General features: G+C 35.8%; 1 protein-coding gene across 11 annotated transcripts in view; it reads right to left on the bottom strand.

Annotated features, from left to right (window-relative positions):
* Positions 1–22,174, bottom strand: part of KIAA0825 (KIAA0825 ortholog) — a 398,483-nt gene that overhangs the window by 299,181 nt on the left and 77,128 nt on the right. The window lies entirely within an intron of this gene.

Raw genomic sequence — 22,174 nt, 5'->3', positions numbered from 1 at the left:
GAACTACCACATTCTTCTTTAATCAGTGCCCCGCCCGCCCCCACCCCCCGCTTTTTGCATATGAAGCAGAGAGGAGTAATGGGAGAACAATGGAAGAACACCCACAAGCTCAGAGTCCTGGCTAATGCTTTCACCAGTAATCTATAGACTAGTTCCTATGTGCCAGTCACAGGTCTCTTCATGGCCTCCAACAAGTCACAGTAAATCTCCACCACATTGCTGTCTGAACTGCAAGGGAAGCTCTTTCCCTTAACCTCTGCCTACACAAGGTCTACATACACTTCAAGGCCAAACTCAAGTCCAAATAGTGTTTCTAGCTTGCTCTTTCTTATGCTAAAATCTCCCTTCTCTGAATTTCTTATATACTTAAAGTTTTACACAAATTACTTGGTGATTAATTTGACATGATAAGATTTTTTTCCTCTCATATTGCTTTGTAGCTTAGTCTTTTTCACCTCCTAGATTTGAAGGTAATAGGGACAGAGTAAAGGGACAAAGTACGTGATTAAATAGTTAATCCCAGTAAGGGATCATAAGTAAAGGAAAAAGTATGCAAGAGCCCTGTAAGTCAATGATCACTCAAGAAAGCAGGTTTGCTTAGCCACAGAACCATGCAACAGAAGCATGAGACATGTCCCCGAACAATAAAACAATGGTGGACTGAGACCCACATCCTGACCAGTAAGGTAAGTTAATAATTCCTAGGACACGCTTCTCTGAGCACACTAATGACAAAAACATAGGGAAAGGTGCCACTACCCTGAAACCTAAGATGATTTACCATACTTTACTATACGTTACTGCCTTTTTGCTCATTTCCATTGTGCCATGACAGTCCCAGTTTGACCAGGTAGGGACAAGAAACCCACACACACACCTGATGTAGAGGAGGAGCTGATGATGGAAGCATGATGTCTACTCGAGAATGAGGAAGAAGCTGGTCTTCTCCTCTCCCCACTTTTCCTTGATTAGAAAACTGTAGTCTGCTAAGTTCTTAGTGCGGCACTCCCTTGCCCGCCCACTTGTATCTCTCACAAGGGTCCTATACTAATAAACTCTTCCCGTACCTGTCGCTCTGCCTCTCACTGAATTCTTTCTGCACCGAGACAGAAGAACCTACGCTCTACTGAGTACCGAGTGGGTTTCAAAGGCACTTGAAGACACCAAATATAATTTAGGCTTTAAATTGATTTCAAACTTCCGAAAAAAAATTACTTGGAGGAAAGTCGTTTTTCTCAAAAGGAATACTATTGATAGTTTCAGAGTTGAGCTGGGGGTGTGGGTGGGTAGCAGAGGGCAGGACTGAGCTACAGAATAAGGCATCTTGTCAGAAATCTCTGGGTTGAGTGATGAGATGGGAGAAGCCAGGAGGACTGAGAAACAAGGCCCAGGTTTCTTTCTGTTGTGCCTTCCAGATAAACCTTCCATTCTGTATACATTCCCTACTTTGCATTAGAGGAAAGCACCAGGAAGAGAACACTGTCTTCCTGCCTTTCCAGATCCTGCCTACTCTGTAACCAACACACTTCCATTTCATCTTGTTCATCCTGGCCAGAAGTCAAGAGCGACCCCCACCAGCTGGAATCACTTTCTCAGAACTCTGCAACTGCTTGTCTGCATAACTCCCAAGCAGCTTTTCATATATTCATATTTGATTTCTCAATATAGATGGGAAGTAAGGGTTTTATGCCTTTTGGAATTCCCATTAATCCTAGCACAATATTTCTTAAATAGTAGGGGCTCAATTAATAAGTTGATTAGTTGGCTACTACAACATACCTCTAGATATTGATTTATTTCAAGAAAATGATTTGGTTAAAAAAATATTCATTGAACTCCTATCGCGTGTTAGGCAGTGGATTGGGTGCTGGGGAAAATAAATAATACTTGCCCTTGAGGTGCTTAGTATCCGTATGGGGAAACAGACCCCTAATTAGATATTTTAATAGAATATGCTAAGAGCTTTGAGGAAGGCATATGGAGATGCTGTGGGAGCACGGATTAGGGGCTCTAGCCCAGAGAAAACTTCCTGGAAGAAATCACACATGAGCCGTCATAAAGGATCAATGGGAATTAGGCAGAGAAGGGGAGGAAGAGGGTAGGAGATGGGAGGCAACAGAGCATGATCAGGGGTTTCTGTCCGTTCAGTGTTACTAAAGAGTGAAAAGTATGAGGTAAAGAGAGTCATGAGATGAGGTTGAAGGAGGCAGGTGCCAGGTCAAGGAAGGCTTGCTTTCTAATACTAAGTAGCTGGGGGTTTATTCCTGACAGTGATGTGCTTGGCAGATGTTTTAGAGGAAAATAAGAATAAGGGTAGGAAATTCAATTAAAAAGCGAAACAAAACTATTTTAACAGTCCAAATGAGAGATGATAAAGGTCTAAATTGTTCCTTGATGACAGAAATGGAGAGGGAGAGACAGACTTGAAAATATTTAGGTAGTGAGGCAAAATGTAGAATCTTGGTAATTCTTTGGATGGCGGGGGAGGGGGTAGAAGGGGAGAATGAGCCATAGTTTCTGCTTGAGTGATCCTTAGTGGCATTAACTTGGACTGGGGAAGAGGACTGAGATCAGGGGAATGACAAGGAGTCCCGGTGTGTCCATGCTGTGTGTGGAGTGCCTGTGGAATATCCGAGGGACCTGATGAACAGACATTAAGCTCTACCAGTACACAGCTCTGGGGGGGAATCAGTGCTGGATCTAGATCAGGTAGTCATTCACACATAGTGATAGTCAGAGTCAAGATGATAAACAAAGGAGATATCCAGATATATCTATTATTTTAATTTAGTCTTATTTCATTACTATTGTTCATTTCTAAAGTTAGTATAGCCCTTCCAGATGTCATATGAAGCGTTTTAAAGATAAAATGAAGTATTCAATGAGAAATTGATTTAAAAATAACAAACATGCAGCCTTTTGTCATATATTGGTGTTTAGGAACACCGTATTAACATACGATGGCAAGTCACTCTGTCAGATTATTGCTACATATGTTTTAAATAATGATAATAACAAAGCACTTAGTCTGTGCCAGACACTATGTATAATATCTATATTAATACTTAGACACTATGAGGTAGGTCTTGTTATTATCATCTCTATCTTAGAGATTAAATGACTGACACTCACAAAAGATAAGCAACCTATCCAAAGCCACAGAGATGCCAAGTGGCAAAACTGGAGTGCAAAGCAAGTCTGGCTCCAAAGCTCCTAACAGCTATAAGGCATCGAGCATTAAGTGCCCTGCTCTCACCCCCAGGCCTTTTTTGTTTTTTTGCAGCAGTGAGAGGATAGCTGACAAAACAGCAATAGCCTCGATAATCCAGAAGGAGGCAGCCAAGCACAGGAATTTTAACACACACACAAAATCATAATTAATGAATTGATGTCTAAATGAAAACATGCATCAATCTAGGTATCCATGCTTCTGAATTTGCGTAGTTAAAACCAACCGACTATATTGGCTTTGGAGGGCAATTTGAATTTACGCATCAAAATTTACATTAGCTTATTCTTTGGCCCAGGAATAACTCTTCTAGGAACAAAGATTTCAAAGATATACACAGAGGTATACAAAGAAAAGAAACTGAGAGAAATCCTAACACCTGTCAACAGGAGCTAGTTAATTAAATAATTAAATAAATAATTATACAATAGCTTGCAGCTTATAAAAAAAATAATGCATTTCGTACATATTGATACAAAAGAGGGCTTCCCTGGTGGCGCAGTGGTTGAGAGTCCGCCTGCCGATGCAGGGGACACGGGTTCATGCCCCGGTCCGGGAAGATCCCACATGCCGCTGAGCGGCTGGGCCCGTGAGCCATGGCCGCTGAGCCTGCGCGTCCGGAGCCTGTGCTCCGCAAACAGGAGAGGCCACAACAGTGAGAGGTCCGCGTACCGCAAAACAAAACAAAACAAAATAAAACATATTGATACAAAAGAGGTCCATGACATAGTAAAAAAAAAAAAAATTTCAGAGGAATTTGTAGAATGTACATACACAGCACAGGCAGGTGTGTAAGTGTGTAGAAGGGTACACACCGAGCTATTAACAGGGATCACTTTAGGATGGTAGGATTAAGGGTAGAGAGGGTGAAAGAGACCTAACACTTTTTACTTTATATACTTCAAATATGTACATACACACACACACATTTACATGTGTATTTATGAAATAGTGGGCATGTACTGCTTTTGGAAGGAAAAAATTAAGACATTTCTAAATCCAGTGAGTCAACAATCTAATAAGATTAATTTAAATTTAGCCACATGCAAATAAATTATGCTGCATCTATATAATGGAATATCATGGTGCTACTGAAAAGAATGTCAGAACAGATTGCATTGACATGGGAGGAGATCATGAAATATTAATTGGAAAAAAGCACATTGGAAAAAATACAAATTTGTATGTTAATTCTTATATGTGCATACAAAAAATTCTACAATATTCAACGAAGTATAAGAATAAGAGAGGGGCTTCCCTGGTGGCGCAGTGGTTGAGAGTCTGCCTGCTGATGCAGGGGACATGGGTTCGTGCCCCGGTCCGGGAAGATCCCACATGCCGCGGAGCGGGTGGGCCTGTGAGCCATGGCCGCTGAGCCTGCGCGTCCGGAGCCTGTGCTCCGCAACGGGAGAGGCCACAACAGTGAGAGGCCCGCGTACTGCAAAAAAAAAAAATAAATAAAAATAAAAAATAAAAAAAAAAAGAATAAGAGAGGTGACCCTGTGGAATCAGGATTTGAGGGAAGGAAATGAGTTCTTAACTTTCTCCTTAACATATATCTGAGGTTTTAATTTTTTTTAATAATGAAAATTTATTACTCTGAAAGATTACCTAAGTAATAAAAATATTTTCATCTTATTTCCTATCTTAAATATTTGATATCACAAAATCTATATATATGACCTAGAAAAAAATTTCAGATTCAAATGTTTATGAAATATATAATTTAGCATAGCTTTAACATGTTTAAAGGCACACTAAAGACTGAACAAAAAGTAAAAGTACTTTAACATATTTTCAAAATCTGGGTTTTTCTCTTTCTTCCCATTCCCACAATGTAAATCTAGGCCAGAAATGCTCTGGTCTTCCTTTTGGCTGTGGAGTCACCTCTCCTCTGGTCCCACCTCCCCTCTCATGAAGGCAGGAAGTTAGCTTTCTTCTTTCACTGGGAAGGCCCCTCGTGAGACCCCACTGCCCTGTGAATGAGGATGCATGTTCTCACCTTGTTCTAAGCTCGTTAATGGGAGTCTCTCACCTCTGCTCCACCTCTTCCACAGCACCCACACTGCTTCTCCATTATGTGACAAGCTCATTCCCTCTTCTAAGCTCTTGCTCATGCCGTAAGCATTCCTCTTCCCCTTCTTGGTTGTCTTTAGAGAAGACCAATTCAAGAACCTTTCTGATTTCTCCTAAGGGTTCTGTAGGAAAGCCCTGCCACTTGAGAAGCAAATATGGGTATCTTCCTAGTGAGGAATAGTCCACTCTGCCTTTTGCAATCTTTGGCATCTTCCAGGGAGTTAGATATCTCAGAGCCAGACTTCCTCATCATTAGTCCAAAGCGGTAGGGCACTGCAAGGACATTCTGTGGAAGATGCCTGTGATTCTAGCCTGCAAGGATTATGATCATCAAACATGTACCTAAAATTCAAAGGGACCTAAGGGAGAAAGAGCCTCAATTAGATCAGCTTATGAATCATTCTGCTTTTAACAAATATATAAAAAGAGTATTATCAGAGCCCTTAATATAACTTAAATAAGGCATTTATTGATAAGATCGTATTTCTCCAAAGTTTTTGGTTACAAGTAACAGAAAATAGGTAAATTTGAGCAACAAATGGGAATTTCTCACATGGCTAAGGGTTTTCCTGTGGTCCTCATCTCAAATGGGTAGAGGGACAACGGACAATAAGCTGGAGTGAAAGTTGTAAAGTCCCTCTCTTTAATCATCATCTGAGTTTGCTTTCACTCATACCAAGCAAGAGGATAGGAAAGCAGCCATTTACAGTTGTTTGGAGAGACAAGAGTCTCAGTTTGCCAAAGTGAGACTTATATGTTTGGAATTCACTTGGAGGCTAGAAGGCTCCAAAAGGCTTGTGATAAATTGGGGAAGCAGCTGTGCCCCTTTGTTTTTATCACAAAGTGGCATGAGTGATTCCAAAGTGATATTAGATGAGCAATCTTATTTTTGTGAGTGATTCAATATGGAGACCAGATTTTATCTCAGTGTGTATAAATTCTAACTATTGAAAAAACAAAAGTACGAATCTGTTCTTTCCCTGAGAAATCAAAAATTATATTAACAGAGGCTGCCTTTTTAGAATTCTCTTATATTTATTAAAACTCAAAGTTAACATTCAGAATTATGTCTGTGTGATATCAAAAAGTTAATCTCAGTATTCAATCCTTTATCTCATGGAGATACTGAATTAAAATACCTTAAAAGCCAATTTTCAAGATCAAACCTAAGTTATGGCATAATAGCTAAGAACATAAAATATGTCAACTCTACCACATCATCAATAAAGATGAGATGCTTCAAACTGCTAACATAGATAACTTAGCAATTCTTGTTTGATGACTATGAAAGCTAATATCAAACTATTTTAAAATTAATATAAAGAAGGCCACATTGGCTTCCCTGGTGGCGCAGTGGTTGAGAGTCTGCCTGCCAATGCAGGGTACACAGGTTCATGCCCCGGTCCGGGAGGATCCCATATGCCGCGGAGCGGCTGGGCCCATGAGCCATGGCCGCTGAGCCTGCGCGTCCGGAGCCTGTGCTCCGCAACGGGAGAGGCCACAGCAGTGAGAGGCCCGCGTACCACAAAGAAAAAAAAAAAAAAAAAAGAAGGCCACATATATCTTTTTTTCCCGAAGACTTATCTTACATAAAAAACAAGAAAATAAAACTATAACTGAATAGAGACTTCAAGTTCTTAAAAGAAAACGTCAAATTAACAATAAACATACTACATGTAAGTAAATAATCATGTATAGGATAAATTCTAAAATAATAATTTTAAAAGCACAATATTCAAATTTTATTACAAGTTAAGATTTCAGTACAGAAACTTTGCTATGGTGTTGAGTAACCTCATGACATTTAACATTACTTCGGGGAATTTGAAAAATACAATTAGTTATCAGCAACCAATTTGTTGACTCTAGTGTTCCCAGATACCATTTGCTACCAGTGGGAAAATGCTGCTTATTCTCTAACTACTATTGTGCGCTTCATAACTTGTTAATTAGCACTTAATTTTCCCTTTGCTTAAAGAATAATGATTATTGCCTTCATCTAATACAACAAAGGACTACCTTTAACAATCAATTTTTTTTAAGTAGCTAATGATTCATAGACAATACCCATCCCCCCATGAGTGCCTTACGTATTCCATCAGAACATAATAACCACTACAATTTTTCAAACTCTGCTAGAGACAGTTAACTTTAATGCTAACATAAATGCAAGATAGCCACTTTGATTATTTTAGGAACAATAAAACTTTGAACATTTTGACCTTTGGAATGAAAATTTCAATCATAATCTTTTTAAACTTGCATACTAACTGAGTAGGATGTGATATAAAATATTTAACATGAAATGGCAAAAGTGAGAAAGTAATTCCTATCAAGTAGATGTTAAAGACACAAAGCACAAACAATAGAAGCTAAAGTATTTCACTTTTATATTCTTTAAATATAAGAGAGAGAGAGATATGGAACCATGTGACAATTTTCCCTTGATAAAGGAAGGAATTAGAAAAGGTGACAGTTGACTTCTAAATTATGTCTAAACATCATCTATGGTTTTCCATGGTAGACTCTAATGTGGAGATGAAAATTTCTATCAAAAAATTTTTTTCTTTATATTTATAGATCAGAGCATGCAGCGGTGTTAAGTGTTAGTTCATTTTTACTGAATCATATAAATATCATAATGGGATGGATTAATAAAGTAGGTTCTCTATCTCTGGACAGAATGTACACTTATAGAAGGCAACTCTTCTCTAGTTTCTAAGCCTAAACACATGTTATACTTCATTCAAATAAACATCTTGAAGTGTAAATTTGTGAAATCTGGATTGTGATTCTGAGGATAATGAAAAATAAAAATCTAGATATTCTAGGTGATGAAAATGAATTTATATTATACAGTCACATATAACTTGTGGTTGTATGTATATTACCGTATATTAATTAATTTCTTACACAGGTGACATACAGAATGCCAAATAAACAAATAATATGAAGTGAAGAAAATGAAGCCAATGTACTTTCCAGTATTGATAAAAGTATGAAAGATATTCTTGTTCAAGTTTCCAAATTCTTATTTCTAATTAAATCTATTTAATAAAAACATACAACAGACTTTCAAAAAAATGTTGGCCAAAACAATTTAGATAAGTGAAGTAGCAAAATAACTGTCAAGGAAATTGAAATATTCACACCAAACACTTAGACATAAAATTTTGAAAATCTTGACTAGGAAATTGAAATATTCACACCAAACACTTAGACATAAAATTTTGAAAATCTTGACTAGGTGACCTGATCAAATAATTCCAAATGTTTATTTGTGGCTTATGGTAATCCAGTGAAAGATTCAAAAACATCATACAATTGACAAAAATTAATGGGAAAGCCTAAGATTTAATGCTTATTATATAAGTAAAAACAGAAGAAAAAATTAGGTATGGTTTAAATCAGATATGAAGTAGTTAAATAAAATGAAAACAAGGCAACTAAGCTATTGTGTATGGGGAAATTTTAAGGAGTAAAATTTTTAAGTAGCGAGTGGAGATAGGCAGGCATAAATCCCATTGGCAATAATGTGTTCCTCTGATCTTGGTGATATTCACTTTTAAGTGATGCCATAACTATTGTAACAATCCTGCATTTGACAGCATTCATCTACTCAGTCCCTGAAGACAGTGAACTTACAAGTAGTGTTTTCCTTTTTTTTGCATTTACTAATGACATATTTAGTTTTATAGGCACTAGTCACAGATTGAACCTTTTTTATGTCTCACTGTGGTGTGTAATTTTTTTTTAATAACTGTATGTTTAAAATAATTAGTACTGATGGTTATAATCACTAATTTCCTAAAACTGCAAAAGGCAACTTAATATTTGTGCATAGCAGCTGTAATACACAATATTGCACAGAACTAAATTATTACAAACAGTGCCAGCAGTTTTCTATACACAGTACTTAAGATAATTATAAAAAATCATCTTCATTACTGCTTGCTAGCATTTTTTTAACAGTTTAATTTGGATAGGTTACAAAATACATTCAAATCACACAGATATAATTACTGTAAACCCAAGAAGCCATAAAATGTTTCCAACCAAATCCCTTTGACCCTGTTAATCTCTGTTCCTTGTTAATCTAAGGCAAACATTGTTTGTAGTGTGCATTTGTTATAGAATATAAAAAAAAGTCGGGGGGGAGGAAATCCCTTAACAGTTGTTATTGATTTCAGCATTTACCAACTGAGAGTTAAGTGCTGTTTACAAAACAGAACAGATGCAGATGCTGACAAAAAGGTAAACAATTGTTGCATGGCTTCCTGCCAGATTATGAACCGATACATTAAACTCCAAGTGAAGCACATTTCCCCTATGGATTGCACTTATTGCCACTTCATTTCCTATGTGCTCAGTCTCTCTATTGCCGTGCCTGGCACTAAGCTATTTCCAGTTCTTTGCTGACCCCTGAGGCCTGGTGCTACCACACACAGCCATTAGAGAAGGGAATTGCATGTGTCTGACACGGCCTGAAACCAATTATTTGATATTTTCTTCAGAATGATGCCCAACTCTGTTGGGAATGAGCAATCATGAAATAATTTACCTCCTGATTTAATTTTTTCCTGCACAAATTAGTTGTAGACTGAACTGGCTATACACAGATGCCTGTGACATAGATCTGTCTTATCAAGATGATACTTGAAATGAATGAAGCACGGGGATCTGAATTGAATAGGTTGGGGAATCCTGCTTTAAAGAGGCATTGACAAGTTTATCAGATATACTGATCACATGTACTCTCTGTTGATTGAAAATGACAGAACCTTAAAGAACTATCAGGATAGTAGGGAAAAAAACCACAAGGATGCAAACGATAGCAGTGTATTTAATGTTTTTAAACATCCTCCTGATTTCTGGTTTCCTTTTTGTGTCTTAGAAACCTTGGCACATGATTAAAATTTAACGAAAACTCACACTGGTGCATGACTGAGTGATCTTCACCAAATTTAGTATTTCGTAATTCTGCTTTTAGATATACTCATAAATGTCAAGAAAGTATGTATTTTTCTGTAACTCTAATCCCTATGAGTACCTTTCATAGAAATATAAAGGACTTATATTTTGTTGTCTGTATGTCACAGAAACAATGCAAAACATGAGATTGTCACTTATCAATAAACAGCTTGTACAAATTTGCATATGCTTAATCTAAATAATGAGACATTGAGGCCAACTGTTCAAGCTCTATAAAGACAATACAAGTCTTTAGAGGGACTCAGTGAACATAAAGCTTCAGCAAAATCTGCGCAGTAATATCTTTTTTTTTTTTTTTTTTTGCGGTACGCGGGCCTCTCACTGTTGTGGCCTCTCCCGTTGCGGAGCACAGGCTCCGGACGCGCAGGCTCAGCGGCCATGGCTCACGGGCCCGGCCGTTCCGCGGCATGTGGGATCTTCCCGGACCGGGGCACGAAGACGTGTCCCCTGCATCGGCAGGCGGACTCTCAACCACTGCGCCACAAGGGAAGCCCTGTGCAATAATATCTTGTTTATAAAGTCGAACAAGGATTTTTCTCATTTTTACATACTGATTTCACATTAGACCTTAGCTATAAAATCTTAAAGAGGCTGTAATTGCTGCATCTTCCCATTGCCCTTGGAGGTTCAGGCTCTACTAACTAGACCCATACACCAATAACTGTGAACTTTATGGCTTTTGTAACCATGACTAAGAAAAATTATAAGAAAAATATCCATTAAAAGTACACACTCTTCAAATAGCTGAAGGACTACTATTTTATTCTGCTACTAAAAGAACATTAACAAAGATGATAATAATTGATTTCAGTACCGTTTGGAAAAAAGATATAGGAAGGCACTATAAAACAATTTTACAATATAACTTTCTCTCACAATGATCATCATAAAATTTGGAGGGTATTTCTCTTCTTTTCAGGATAGGTTATTTCACAAACCTGGTGTCTACTCCAATAATGACTACAATGATTAGTACTGTGTGCTTTTTGCTAATGGAAATGCTAATACTGAATTTTAAACTTAAAATAATTTTTACCTTGGAGGACAAACAATATAATGCCAGATATTCTAAAATCAGTTCAGTATGACCATGTCACAGCAATCAAAAATATCAAAACTTCAAATTATTTAGTTTTTCATATATCACTGGCATCATAATTTCAAAGGCCTTAGAGTTTCATCTCTCACTGGCACTTACCTGCTAACTCGGTACTTCCTATGATTCTATTATGGAAAAGATTAAACGGGTAACGAGGTAGGCTACACTTTTCTAAATAATAGACAGGGTTTTCTGTTTTTACTCAATGTTGAAAAGAAGTTGCAAAAACAAACAGTGATAGGTTTTGCTTTTGATTGAAGCAATATACTGTACTTAATTTTAAGTAACTTTTTACTTCCTTACAAGCACAATTTTAGATCTCCATTTAGATAGCCCAACCATCAAAGTGCTTATGAATATTCTGGTAAAACTAGAAGCAAATTACAAATATATGTATTAAACAAAGGAATAGACATTAAATTTTAAGAATGACAGAGGCAAAAGACCTTCTGACTGGAAATCCATTATAACTTTTAAACATTTTACCCAAAGCTAATGATTATTTTCTTATTTCCACATGTGAGGAAGGGATTGGTCTAACTCTCAAAGCTACCAGCAGTTTCTCCTCTATAAATCCCTGTGCAGAGAGATCAGCCCATACTCAGAAAAATGCCAATTTAAACAAAGAATTTTAACAGTCCCAGGTGTACAAGACACAGATTTCCCCTCGGTTAAAAAATAACTAAATAAAGGTAGAGATGTTAAATGACAGCTACTTTGAGGCAGAAGATATGTTTTATAACAAATATTTGACTTCACAGATGTGACACTGATGGTCAAAGATTTTCATACTTATATATAAATAATGAAATTGAAAATGTTATAACAATGTATATCTGCCGAGTTGATTTTCATAACAAAGAATGTTGAGGTACAGGAACAACCATTACAATTTTCAGTCTTCTGTTAGAAAGAGTACATTTTTAAAGGAATCTTACCAATGTCTTTTTGCTTATTAAACTTTTCTTCTTGGACATTTATGAAAACAAGTTTGATACTAATAACTGATTGATAGCATAGTAACCAGAAGTCACATATTACATTTTCTGAGAACCTAAGAAAAAAATATGTTAATGAAATAACATTCAAGGTTATAATAGTCTACTGGAAAATGCCCATATGCTAAACAAGAATTCAGGGATTCATGATCTGTAAAAGCAGAAACCTGTAAACATTTTTACATAACACAACAGAGCTAAGCATTCACATTTGTCACTGTGTCCATAAACCAAGACATAGAATGACATAAATAACTTCAGCAGGGGAAGGCAGAAATCAGAAAAGTTTTAGAAAGGTTGCATTAGTGACTTACGAAATCACTTTCTACAGAATTTGAATTTCTGGCTTACAACTGCTTCCATGTGTATTACTCATCCACATTCTTTGCTCAATATAGAATAGTTGCAAAGTAAATTTGTTTACTTTTAGAATAATTTTATTCTGAACTTCTCTTCAATAATTTGTTTACAATCATTTTCATTCGTCTCTTAATTTGTTACTTATATTTTTAACTAGACAATTTCTTTTTCCAAGTTAAAAAATAAGCGTTTTAAAATCTCAGTATTTTAATCTTCTTTTTAATTTTTAAAACTGTTCCTGAATGGTTAATAAGGAATATAAATCTCAGGCTGACTTATGACCCCTCATGAGAAACCAGTAAGTCATTTTTATCTACCATCCTTAGTTTTTGAATGTCATAACTAGAGAATGTGGCTAGTAAAATATTCTTTCCACCGTTAGGAAGAACACACAGGTGTTCTAAGGAGTCAATAATTGAGTGCAATTTAGCGTTTGCTAATTGTTGCTGCACAGAAGCAAAAATATTACCCAAACTAAACTACATCCACTTTATCTTTTAGGTAATATACTTTGCACCTTTGTTGCTTTAGTGTCTTTAAAACAAAGATTCAGAGGCCTCTGAACATTTAATGGTGAATAATGGGGTCAGAAAGATAGAGCCATGCAGCAGAAAAACATTTTAGGTAAATAAAGATACGTGTGCCTATGCATAATACTACATATCTACCCAACCACGGAACGTACACCCTCCCCTCATACACATCCAGTCATCTTTCTCATAGTTTTTGATCAAATAAATAATTTTCACAGATGATACAACCTTTAGTAGGAAGAATTTAAATACGCCATCAACTCCTTAGGGAAAAAATTCTAGTGTGAGACTTTTCGTTTATTTTCTTATGAGGCACTGAGGTATAGTGGGAAGATACTTCTACTCTTAGTTCCATCTCCAACTTGATTTGTTAATCAGCCAAAATGCCGTAGTTTTCATCACCCATAAAACAAGAACTGGAGTTTCTGCACTGCCTAATTTCAGACTGGTGGTGGAGCAAATATAAATTAAATAAAAAACCCCGAAATGTGGAAGCATCTTGCAAACATATCGTTAACATGTGGGATTATTATTAATTAATCATAAAAAGGATCTTAAATCTAGCAATAATTGCTTCAACTATTTCAGTAACTTAATTACTTTTAGCTTAACTCTGGCAAAAGCCTTATATGTAAGCAGATTACCTGCTTCTCTAGGAATAAAATGAGAGCCTCCTCTAGATATTTTTTTATATTAAGTAAAAAATTAACACTATTATTTTCCTTTTCATGTGTTAGGTAGAAAGTCTTGAATTTTTTTTTCCTTTCCCAATTTTTCCCAAGCAGAAAATCCAGTGATGTAGCTTTGCACTCTATTACTACCATAGTTGCTTCCAAAATCCAAGTTTGTTTAATTTTATATGTAGAGAATAAATATATGTGTTACAATTCCAGAAAGTCCAACACAAAAATCAGGATCTGTGGCTCATGGGAATCACTCTTCAAATTATAAAAGTGTTCCTGATCTTGCAAGGGATTTCATTTAGCAAGAGAAAGAAAGACAGTATTTAAGAGAATAGGCTTGGTCATAATTCAGAAATGGATTTGAATCCTAGTCGAGGTACATCCTAGCAGTGGCACTTTGGGAAAGCTCTTTAACTTATCCAACCTCAGTTTCTGCAACTATAAAGCAGGGATAATATCCAAATTTTCAGAGATGTTTGTAAGAATCAAATGGTGTATCAGTGCATAAAGTGCTTAGCATGGTGCATGGCAAATTAAAAGGACCTAAAAAACAGTACCTATTATATAACTAACTTTATATATTTGTAAATAGATAACAAGGAAAAATGAAGATGATCAATGAGAAAATATTAACAAAAATTAATGGTGAATTCATGTTTTGAGTAGTATCCTTTGCAAAGTATATACTTTACTCAGGTTTTTAGTGCAAATTAGAGCCTAAGCTATTCGTGCCTTACCAAAACTCAAGAATAAGAATGGCTGGGAATGACGTTTAACACAGAAAACACTATCTTAAATGGCATGAAAAATTTGTCCTGTCCTGCCTCTTATATAAAGGGTGAAATAAAACTAAATAGTTCTAATTTTCACCCTCACCTTGATGGATCACCCTGTGTACTTCTACTATAGAGAGATAGACAGTACAGAAAGGAATTAGACTGAGTAGAGAACATCCTCCAGGCTCAGAAAAAGGAAAGACAAGCCCGTTCTCTCTACTGATGGCATGGATGTCCTAGCACATTCTAGGTTAAGCCTCAATAGGGCTCTGAACATGCCATGTAACTGAACTTGCAGGAGGGAAGGCTTTAGAATCAATTATGCCAAAACCCAAATCACGTTTGACTTTCTTTAAGTGCTGAAAAAAATACTAAAATTATTTACATAAGTTTAACATGTACAATTGTTTTCATATGGCTCATGAAATTCTTACCCACAGACTCTTAGGAAAAGATCACTCACTCTTCCATGCTTTATAGTCCTAATTCTGAGGTTTTCATTTTGTTCTTACTTACAGAAGGGTTTGTGTGGATACAGAGACACTTTCTGAGAAAAAGTATTTAGTCCATACCTACTGTCTACAGCATTGCAGAAATGAGCTGGTTCTTCCCCAGGAAAAAGCACAAGTCTTAAATCCCTTCTTTGCCTACTTTAAATACATGCCAGAGAAAAGGCATATGAATTTCTTTTCAATCAACAATACAAAATAATATTGTATTTCCAGTTCTTGCCTGTGATCTTAATTTTCAATGACCTGATTTAAAATGCTACTAGAAAAAAAAAATTGAAACAAAAAATAAAACAAAACAAAACAGTTGGTTGTAGGATCAAAGGGGAAGCCCAACAAAGAATTTCTAGGAATAGCTTCAGATGTCAGCTGGAAGGAGAGACTCTACTTCCTGTTTTTGCTTAACCACAGACTCCCCTCTTCACCCTCCCATCCTCATTAAAAATGTAACTGTAGGAAATGGGCACTTTCCATACTGTTATTTTCAAGTTTCACTTGGGGAAGAAAAATCACACAGATAAAGATCTAAAGGACGTTTTTATATTTGTTACAGTGGCATACAAAGCCACACACTTAGCCAGCTAATATATCCGTACTGTCTGTCAGCAAAGAAAATAAATGTGACAGTTTCCACTGACAAATTGTAGGTATAAAAAATCTGGTTGTGGAATGATTTCCAGGTCACAGAGTCAGAATAAGTTTAGAGTTAAAGCTTAGATATTATCTAATATAACCCTTTCATTTTATCAATTAGAACGATATGAAGAGGTTAAATGACTTATCTAAGGTCACAAAAACAAGGGGGTAGAAGATTCAAGACGAGCACCCTTGACTCCTGATAACTGTACTTTTCACCTTCTGAGAGCAAGTACTTGTAAATAAGGAATATACCAGTATTTCATTAAAGAATAGCAAGTATGATAAAACAGTGGGGAAAAAAAGCTAATCAACAATATCATTTATTAGTATTTTCAACAACAGTACAACAAAAAACCCTGAAATTGTACTATTACTTTAAAGGAATTTGTGATAACTGAATAAAGATATAACTTTCTTTTAGGAATTTTTTTCCCCATTACTGTTTTGTATTACTTGAAATTCCAGCTTCTACTAGTGTGGGGTTAGAAAACAATAAGCATGATTGACATCAGAGAGCTAATGGAGATCTTCACCTCTGTCTCAGGAGCACAATAGGGTCAAGAGATGTGGTATCCTTCTAGGAGGCTTGGTCTCTTCTGTAACAATAGGATAACAAATGCTTCTTTCTGTACACACTTTACATGCTGGCCTCAATATTCTTCTTTACATTTCCCTGAGATCATCACTCAGCTAGTCAGAGGTACTTGAGGAGTAGGAGAGAAATTAGGGTGATTTTGACTGGCCTACTTTCCAACTGTGATCTGTGCCTCCTTAGTCAAAATTCTGCCTTTATCTGGGCTTGAGGGTCTCCTTTACTCTAAAGGATCTTTTCATTCCCAGAGGGATTCTGTTTCCCCTACCCCCAATCTTCCTTAAACAAAATATAAAGGAACTGGGAGAGGGAAGGGGTAGAGGCCACCAAGTTTCAACCTCTCACCCACTGGAGATCTTTAGAAACCTTCCAAATACTGAAAGGCATGCATCATACACTCAAGCCTTTCCCTTTCAAGCTAACAATAACCTCAAGAAAAATTCAGAGTAAGATATACAGGGGATCATGACATTTATCCTATGATTGAAATCTCCTAATTGCATCGTTTCATATTAAAATACAGAGAATTTATCTAACTAAAATTTACTACACATAAACAATCCTCTTTTTCAAGCACTGAGAAAAGTAGCAATATCTTTTCTTACATCCACAGAAAATACAATTTTAAAAGTAAAAGTAACTCGATGACTTAATCACTTAAAAGAGTATCTGTAAAAATATTATTATTCTTTTCTAGAATATATCACCAAACCACAAAAAGTCTATAATATTTACATTATAACATTATTTCACCATTTTCTTCAAATATCAAAACATAAAAATAGACATATAGACCAACGGAACAGAACTGAGAACCCAGAAATAAACCCTTGTATATACGGTCAACTAATATTTGACAATGGGACTAAGAATACTCATTGGGGAAAGGGTTAAATAAATGGTGTTGGGAAAAGTGGATAACACATGAAGAAGAATGAAACTGAGCCGTATCTTACAACATATACAAAAATTAACTCAAAATGGATAAAAGACTTTAACCTAAGACCTGAAACCATAAAACTCCCAGAAGAAAGCATAGGGAAAAAGCTCCTTAATGTTAGTCTTGGCAATGATTTTTTTGGATATAATACCAAAGGCATAAGCAACAAAAGCAAAAATTAATAAATGGGACTATATCAAACTGAAAAACTTGTGCACAGCAAAAGAAACTATAACAAAATGAAAAAATCTATGATAGGGAGAAAATATTTGCAAACCATATATTTAGTAAGGGATCAAAATACAAAATACATAAAGAACTCATACAATTCGGTAACAGAACAACAACAACAACAAAATCCGATTAAATAATGGGCAGAGGACCTGAATAGACATTTTTCCAAAGAAGACATACAGATGGCCAACAGGTACATGAAAAGATGCTCAAGATCACTAATCATCAGAGAAATGCAAACCAAAACCACAATGAGATATCACCTTATACCTGGCTATCATCGAAAAGGCAAGAGATAACAAGCATTGGTGAGGATGTAGAGAAAAGGGAACCCATGTGCACTGTTGGTGGGAATATAAATTGGTACACCAATTGCAGAAAACAGTATGGAGGTTCCACAAAAAATTAAAAATAGAACCACCATCAGCAATCCCACTTCTGGAATATATCTAAAGGAAATGAAAACAAGATATCAAGGAGATATCTGCACCCCCATGTTTGTTGCAGCATTATTCACAATAGCCAAGATAAGGAAACATCCTAAGTGTCCATTTATGAATGAATGGATAAAGAATGTGGGAGATTGAGATAGATAAAATGGACTATAATTCAGCCATGAGAAAGAAGGAAATCCTGCAATTTGCAACAACATGGATGGACTTTGAAGGCATTATGCTAAGTGAAATAAGTCAGACAGTCAGACAGAGATAGACAAATACTACAAGATATCACTTATATGTGAAATCTAAAACAACTAAACTCATAGAAACAGAGTATTAAGGTAGTTACCAGGGGATGGGGGATGGAGGAAATGAGGAGATATTGGTCAAAGGGTACAAATTTCCAGTTAGAAGATTTAAAATTTCTGGGGATCTAATGCACAGCATTGTGATTATAGTAATAATAATGTATTACATAATTGAAAGCTGTTAAGAAAGTAAATCTTAAGTGTTCTCACCACACAAAAGTAATGGTAATTGTGTGACATGATGGAGATATTAGTTAATACTATGGTGGTAATCGTTTTGAAGTATTAAGTGTACAAATATTAAGGGTACAAATCAACACGTTGTACATCTTAAACAGTGTTGTATGTCAATTATATCTCAATGAGGCTGGAAAAAAGAGACTAGTGTATATACAAGGTCTGCTCAAGATATCTCAGTAGATCACAAAATAAGCATTATGAAGTCTTGGAATGAGAAGACTGTGGGATAGTTTAGGGGAAAGTAAAACAGTGACAACACTAAAGTAGATTTAGCATACAGAGGATTCACAACAGTGTTGTTAATGGAATGAGCTATTTCCGTCCTGTTCTTTTAGTCAGTAGAGCACAGTTATAGTCAGGGTATTGCAGTCAGACAGACCTGAGTTTATATCCTGGCTTTACTTTGTAACCTTGACCAAATTACTTAATATCGCTATGCCTTAGTTTTCTCACTATATAACAGAGATAAATAAGGGTACCTACCTTGTTGGGTGGTTAGAAGGATTAAATGAAATAATGTGTTGCAATGTCTGACCCAATAAATGCTAATTCTTGTTACTTAAGGACTGTCTAGAGTTTCAGGCAAAATATCGAAGATTTGGGCTTCCCTAGTGGCACAGTGGTTAAGAATCCGCCTGCCAATGCAGGGGACACGGGTTTGAGCCCTGGTCCGGGAAGATCCCACGTGCTGTGGAGCAACTAAGCCCATGCACCACAACTACTGAGCCTGCCCTCTAGAGCCCGCATGCCACAACTACTGAAGACCCCGTGCCTAGAGCCCGTGCTCCGCAACAAGAGAATACACTGCAATGAGAAGCCAGGGCACCACAACGAAGAGTAGCCCCTGCTCACCGTAACTAGAGAGAGCTTGCGTGCAGCAATGAAGACCCAACGCAGCCAAAAAAAAAAAAAAAAAAAAAAAATCGAAGACTTGGTGAGTGTAAACGTATACTAAAGACAATATACAACCCATTCAAGCCAATCTAGATTTTATTCAAATAGGAATATAAATTATAAATTTTATTAAGTATTTATAAATTATTATTATTATTTTGCTAATCTCAAACTGTATTTCCTTAATAAATAAAATTTGGTCATTGGGCAAAATACTAGTGGAAAATATGATTGCTTTGTTAAGAGTTAGTTTAGGAGTTCTCACACAGCATTAACAGCAGTTACTCAGTTTTCTTCCCTTCACCATGTCTAGCTTAGAAACCTTAAACACGGTAGCTGCTAAATGCCTTGCCTGTGGCAGGTACTCAATACAGCAGAACGGAACTGATTTTTAGGCAGCCCACTTGAACAGTGCTGTTTGAAATTTCTTTTACAAGTGACAAAGAATTTAATTTTACATTTTGAGACAAGACCCAATAGCACGGTGGTTAAGAATATGGGTCTTGAAGACATAGAGATCTACATGTGAATCCTGACTTTGTGCAAGTGACCCAAGGCAAGTTAATCTTTCTAAGCTTCTTTCTTTGTTTATCAAATTGGGATAATAAGGAAAGGGATGCACTTAGTACAGTGCTTGGCACATGGAAAGCATTCGTTTAACAAGTGATTTATACCAAAGTTCAGATAAAGCAGCTTGAGAAAGATCAGTGCACTTGGACTTGTGGGAAGTGCTTCAAATTTTGGTGTAAAAGCCAACGCACATAGTTTTCTCTCACAAAAGGGAAAACACCTCAATATCAGCCCTAAAGACTCCATAGCAACTTACACATATTTTTAACCATATGGATCTTTTCTTCTGGTATAAACTAAACTATATTTAGCACATATAAAACTTTCATGTTGAAAGTACTTTACAAGTAAGCATAAACTTTTTGAGAGGACATAAAAATTATAGAAAATAAGTACACTTATGAAAATGCATTTAAAATTTATGTAATAATTAAAATGAAAATTTACTTTGAGCAAAATTGTAATGTTCCTAAATTAACTGATTTTGTATTCTGCTGTAACCTAAACCTGGCTGATGCATCTCTGTTCTGTGATGTGACACAGCTTCCTGAAGAAAATAAAAATTCTAAGACAGAACATTAAATTATTTGAAAATTCATATATCGTATTCATATAATATATTCATATATCAGAGAAATTTGGTATTGTGGTATTTTATTAAGGAAGGTAGATAAAAATATAGTGAGCTATGGAAATTTTTATGAAATGATCATAAATTCAAAAATAGCAATTCACCAAATGATAATTTTCAAATAATTAAAAAATATAGTTTATGAATCTATTTAGAAACACACCTCAGCATTCTATGTAAAGCATGAGTAATCATAATTTTCAAAATAATCATATTTTTTACCTTAATTTTTCTTCACTGGTAGGAAATTAAAATGATGACAAGAATAACTTATTATATCATAATAGATTATTTTATCTTTTGAATAAAATTAGGACTCTTCAAATACTCTTTTATTATATATATTCTTATAGGAACAACATTAGAGGAACTTTAAAAATCAGCTGTAGTTAATGTTATGCTTCCATAACCAATTATAATATAGAATTTTATAATTAGTATTTCATAATAGGGCCATATTGTCATTGGCTGACCAAAATATTACAATTTTAAACTTCCAATTTTCATTAATAAAAATTTCAACAAGTGTTCAACACTTCTTTTTACTTAATAATGCTTCAGCTCTGGAAGATACAATGGGTTAAAAATTAGACTTTTCTGTTTTTATATATATAAAATAATTTATTTGATTATTTGATTATCACAATAATTTATGTGATTAAAAAACTGAAAGTCTTGGGCTTCCCTGATGGCACAGTGGTTGAGAATCTGCCTGCTATGCAGGGGACACGGGTTCGAGCCCTGGTCTGGGAGGATCCCACATGCCGCGGAGCAACTAGGCCCGTGAGCCACAGCTACTGAGCCTGAGCGTCTGGAGCCTGTGCTCCGCAACAAGAGAGGCCGCAATAGTGAGAAGCCCGCGCACCACGATGAAGAGTGGCCCCTGCTTGCCACAACTAGAGAAAGCCCTCGCACAGAAACGAAGACGCAACACAGCAAAAATAAATAAATTAATTAATAAACTCCTACCCCCAACATCTTCAAAAAAAAAAACTGAAAGTCTTATTGGTAATATTTCTGACTTACATTTCCAATATCTTTAATAATTTAAATAACAGGAAAGAACACACTTCTATTACTATACTTAGAGAAAAAGAAATGCATAAGAGAAATGTGTAGTGGAGAATTTCACAACATTTATTTTCTGATTTATTTTCAAATTTGTAATTAAGTTTAACCAAATAGAAAAGTTAGAAAATTAAAGATATCAATACTGGAGAGGGTGTGGAGAAAAGAGAACCCTCTTGCACTGTTGGTGGGAATGTAGATTGATACAGCCACCATGGAGAACAGTATGGAGTTTCCTTAAAAAAACTAAAAATAGAATGACCATATGACTGAGCAATCCCACTACTGGGCATATACCCTGAGAAAACCATAATTCAAAAAGACACATGCACCCCAATGTTCATTGCAGCACTATTTACAATA

Source organism: Aethalodelphis obliquidens, unplaced genomic scaffold, assembly GCF_003676395.1.
Source record: "Aethalodelphis obliquidens isolate GAN/ISIS:26980383/991018 unplaced genomic scaffold, ASM367639v1 scaffold4, whole genome shotgun sequence".
NCBI lineage: Eukaryota > Metazoa > Chordata > Mammalia > Artiodactyla > Delphinidae > Aethalodelphis > Aethalodelphis obliquidens.
The sequence above is the reverse complement of the archived record's forward strand: the minus strand, read 5'-3'. Positions and strand labels throughout refer to the sequence as shown.